The sequence below is a fragment of the Gopherus flavomarginatus genome, chromosome 7 (assembly GCF_025201925.1).
Source record: "Gopherus flavomarginatus isolate rGopFla2 chromosome 7, rGopFla2.mat.asm, whole genome shotgun sequence".
Lineage (NCBI taxonomy): Eukaryota > Metazoa > Chordata > Testudines > Testudinidae > Gopherus > Gopherus flavomarginatus.
The window spans coordinates 113,263,742-113,268,762 of NC_066623.1; the positions used below are offsets into that span (position 1 = coordinate 113,263,742).

The 5,021-nt window shown below is 51.2% G+C and overlaps 1 pseudogene; it reads right to left on the reverse strand.

The window, feature by feature from the left end:
• Nucleotides 1-2,076: 2,076 nt before the first annotated feature.
• On the reverse strand, nucleotides 2,077-3,112 carry LOC127054893 (histone H3-like; annotated as a pseudogene).
• Nucleotides 3,113-5,021: the final 1,909 nt, after the last annotated feature.

Below are 5,021 nucleotides of genomic sequence, written 5' to 3' on the forward strand. Positions count from 1 at the left end.
GTTGAAGGAGCACTGGATCTGTCTGGAGACAGATATACAGGGGAGTGAGTCTCCTGACTCAGAAGCAGGTCAAAGGGAGCATGCCATCATCAGAAACCTCAGTTTGGTCTCCCAGTACTTCTGAGCTCTAGATTTGAGAGCCGGGCGACAGTTACGCTTTTGCCAGATATCAGACTCTCCCAAGCAATGGATAGGCGTAGCTCCGGTCCACACTAAGGGGGGGTGTCGACCTAAGATATGCAACTTTGCGTAGCTGAAGTCGGCGTATCTTAGGTCGACTTATCTGGCCGTGTGGATGGCGGCGAGTCGACTGCTGCTGCTCCCCCGTCGACTCCACTTCCGCCTCTTGCGAGTCGACAGGGAGCGCGTTCGGGGATCGGTTTATCCGTGTCTAGACGAGAAGCGATAAATCGATCCCTGATAGATCGATCACTACCCGCCGATACAGACAACTAACAGGAACTAGAAACAAGAAACTAAAAGAACAAATGTAGAACACGCTCAGGGACCACAAGGCTCCATCTCAGGCCAAGGCTGTAGAGACGGAACTGGGCTGTTTGCCCATGCAGATCGGTATACCCTTGGTGTGTGGCATGAGGCTGTATAGAGCATGTGCGCAGGCAGGACCCGCACTGCTAAAAGAAAATCTCCGACCCAGGGCTTGAGAGGCATACGTGTGCCTGAAGTGGGGCACCCACTGCGATGCTACTTGAGGAGCCTGAATTTATATCACTTTTCATCTGAAGGAGTTTTATAAGCTATACACTGTGATCATATCCCTGTTACAGGCACCCAGAAATGGGAGATGGAAAACAACCATGTAATTGTGAATTGTATTAGACAAATCTACGCATTAAAATTATATTTTAATATATTTTAATTATAATTTAGCAGATAAACAGCACTAGGTCACTACTCCCAGCCTTGAGCAGGGCAGGATTGTTCCCTGCAGCCTATTCATCGAAAAGTAGGGCTGGAAGGGACCTCAAGAGATCATTTAGTCCAGCCCAGTGCGCTGAGACAGGACCAAGTAAACCTCGACCTTCCCTGGTGGGTATTTGTCCAACCTGTTCTTAGAAACCTCCCGTGACGGGATTCCAACCTCCCTGGAAGCCTGTTCCAGAGCTTAGCTCCCCTTAGGCCTTGGCTACACTGCCGCTTTACAGCGCTGCAACTTTCTTGCTCAGGGGTGTGAAAAAAACACCTTCCTGAGCGCTGCAAGATACAGCGCTGTAAAGCGCCAGTGTAAACAGCGCTGCAAGCTAAACCCCATGAGGATGTGGAGTACGTGCAGTGCTGGGAGAGCTCTCTCCCAGCACTGGCGCTGCGACCACACTCGCACTTCAAAGTGCTGCCGCGGCAGAGCTTTGAAGTTTCAAGTGTAGCCATACCATGAGAGTTAGAAAGTTTTTCCTAACATCTAACCTGAATCTCCCTTGCTGCAGATTAAGCCCATTACCTCTTGTCCTGCCTTCAGTTCCTCTTTGTAACAGCACTTAACACATTTGAAAACTGTTACCAGGGCTTTGTCCAGCCTTGTTGTAAAAGTGAACTGTAAAGGAGGGGGAAAGAGTGGTTGTGAGTCCTTTTGATGCTGTAACAAGAGAAGGGTGTTCTTATTTCCCCTTGTGAAAGGGGTTAGTAGTTCAAGCTGTTTACCTGTGGCGTTGCCTGGGTGATGCAGGTCAGTGTGGATGATCACAGTAGTCCCTTCTAGCCTTATAATCTATGAATCCGCCCTAGAAGATGGTATGGCTGCCTGGAGAACTGATAGGATTACATCACGTATGCCCTGGCAGGGAAATCAGATTGAACGGGGACATGGGGGGGTGAATATTTCTCTTTAAAACTGAGTGTGCTTTGCTGCTTGAGAGAGAAATTCTCCCTGTTAAGGATTCAACACCCTGTTTCTTCAGTTAAGCGCTGGGAGATCTCCTGCTCTGCACTTCTGACTTGCCGAACTCATCCTCAAACCAAAACAGTATGGCAGGGGTGTCATTTAGCCATCACAGGGTCTGCTGTGCAGCACATGATACACTCAGATCAGCTGCTGGAGATAAGTGCAATCACCATAAGTGAGGCCTTCAGCATTTGTAACTTTATTGCAGAAAAATCCACTATTAACATATTTTACAAAGAAAGTTGCACTTTGGTGTTTGGCGAGTTCTGTTCCCCACCCCCCTCCCGCCCCTCGGGGGCAGAGATGCAGGCATGGCTAGGACAGTCAGTCCTCTCCCTTCAAGCTGTGTGCGGAGTGGCTCGTTCTGGCAACAACAACTCCATTGACACCCTTGTGCCAGTTTCAGCCAGGAGGAAGTTCCGCTATTTCCATTAGTACTGTCTGTACATCTGTTGGTGCCAAAAATTGGCAGCACCCTGCCCTCCAGCCAGGGAAACAAGGCTGCAGCGCCAGTGAAATTTCTGTGGTTCCAACTTGGGAGTTTGATGCCTGTGAAAACTGCCCTCTAATTTTCACACAACAAGGAGGGGACAGGGGAATCAAATATACTCCTTCCTACATTTACTTTTGGGTGTGTCTCATCACAGGTAACAGACCCAAGTCTACAGCCAACAGGAAAACCCTAACTACTGCATGATCTCTTCACCAGCTACTCCCAAAGCCACAGAGCAATGCAGGGATCTTTTGTAATAGTTTTCTAGTTGCCAAAAGCTGGTGGGTGTAAGCAAGCTTTTAAGCTCTCTCGCCTCGGATACGCCGGGCTAACTGGATGTCTTTGGGCATGATAGTGACTCTCTTGGCGTGAATAGCGCACAGGTTGATATCCTCAAAGAGCCCCACCAAGTAGGCTTTGCTGGCCTCTTGCAGGGCCATAACGGCCGAGCTCTGGAAGTGCACGTTGGTCTTGAAGTCCTGGGTGATTTCACGCCAGGGAAGGGCAGCTCGCGGATGAGCAGCCCAGTGGATTTCTGGTAGCGGCAGATCTCTCGCAGGGCAACAGTGCTGGGCTGGTAACGATGAGGCTTCTTCACTCCCCTGGTTGCAGGAGCGCTCTTCCGGGCAGCTTTAGTGGCCAGCTGCTTACGGGGGGCTTTACCACCGGTGGATTTACAGGCGGTCTGCTTGGTCCTGGCCATTCTCAGCAAGCCTCACTCACAACCCCGGGACAAACAGCACAAAAGAACAAAGTCTTAAAAAAAAAAAAATGTCTGCAGGGAGTGGGGAAGTCACCTTCTCCAGCTCATCTGCCCTGGTTCCAGATGACCAGTTCTCCACCTGCATGGCCTGAATAATCTCCATTAAAGCCAATGATAGGACTTATCTATGCCCTGCTGGTGGGAGACTAAGCTCTCCTGAAAGCTAATGTGGGCATAGCATGGCTGTGAAAATGGTGCAACTTCACGGGGCAGGAGCCTCGCCAGAAGAGATCCTGTCTGCCCACAATTTCCCCAGACTTTGCTGGCCTGAGGGAGCACGAGCACTGGCTGCCTTTGAGCCAAGACAACAAGCTGAGACCTGAGAAAAGCAAGGCTTTTGTACTATACCAACCATCCCAGCATCACTCTCAACAGCGAGACCTCACCAACCGCTGCCCAGTCCCAGGAACAGCTGAGTGGGACCCAGAGGAGCCTTCAGGAGGTGTAACAAGATAGGAAGTAGAAATAGGCAGGAGCCACTGTCTGGGAAGAGAGAAACCCCCATGTGTGTGTGTTGGAGAATGGGGACAGGTGGTAACACAGAACAGAAAAAACCACACAGCCTCTCTCTAGCTGCACACATGGACAAGACGCATCCTGCCCAACACACTAACGTCTGTCCCTAGGGAGCCCAAAGGCATCTGTCTATCCCCAGACCCGCTCCTGTTTGTTTGCTTATTATGCAGCTGCAAAGGCTCCCAGGAGACGCAGGGGCAGAGCTGGCAGCTGCTGGGACTGCTCGAGGGACTTCAGAAGCAGAGAAGCAGCATTTCTTGACCTCCAAACCGAACACACTAGGGGGGGACAAGGCACAAAAAAATAGCAAAGGCTAATTCGGGGGTGCGGGGCATAAAGTGCCCTTGAGAGCCACCAAGCAGCCTCGACAAGGCCCTTGCCACGGGGCAAGGCTATTTCCATAGTGAACTAAGGAGCTCCCAGCTCGCGGTACTGGGGAGGGAAGTCATGGCACAGGCCGCGCAGGGCAGCCGCCAGAGCTCAGAGCAGGTACTAAGTGCAACAAGCGACTCTCTGATACCCAGGAGAAGAGTCTGCATGTTCCCTTCCCACGCTGAGGAGACCACGGGCCAGCCTGCCTGCGGGGAATGGTTTAGGCTTGTGCTGCTGCCTCGAGGGAGAGAACCAGGGATTTTGTTTTCTTTTGAGACAGACAGGAGAGTCTCACCCAAGACAAGGCCACACAAGCCCCAATTATGTTTGTTCTCTCCCTCTGCAGCGTGATGAAAAACCTCCAGCCCACCCCTAGGGGCACATTCTCCTCCCGCAGCCAGGGGGCAAGGAGAGGACTGCAGTTTACCACAGTCCTGCTAGATTCTCTGGGAATTCAGGAGTGGATCCCACTGCTGAAGTTGAAATAGGAACAACATGTGCAAAAAAACACAAAGCAAGAGGAAGCCAGTCTGCTCCCTGCCCTTGTCTCCCAGTGGGAAGTAACATTCTCCTTTGCTTGCCCTGTGAGGACCGACACTGCGTCTCCTGACACAAGGCACATTTTGAGAGCAGCAGCTTCTGAGCCTTCCAAGCGAGTCTTCTCCAGAGATTGTCGACAAAACATCAGCTCGACCGCCAGGCTAAAATGCAAGGTGAAAAGCCCCTCTCCTATCTCCTCAGCATTTTTAGGGGGATTAGGACACTCAGCGTATGGAGAGCAGAGGGAAGGGCCAGTGCTGGGCTCTAACTGGCTCCAGCTCTCAGAATAAACTTTAAAACCAAACTTTTACAAAAGTTTTTAAAACAAACCAACCCACCCATCTGCAATGAGTGTTTCAGTCAAGTGCAAAACCAGAGCCGCCTTCCCCCCATCCTCAGGGGATCTTCCTGGACCAGATCCTCAGGGGTCTACTGCT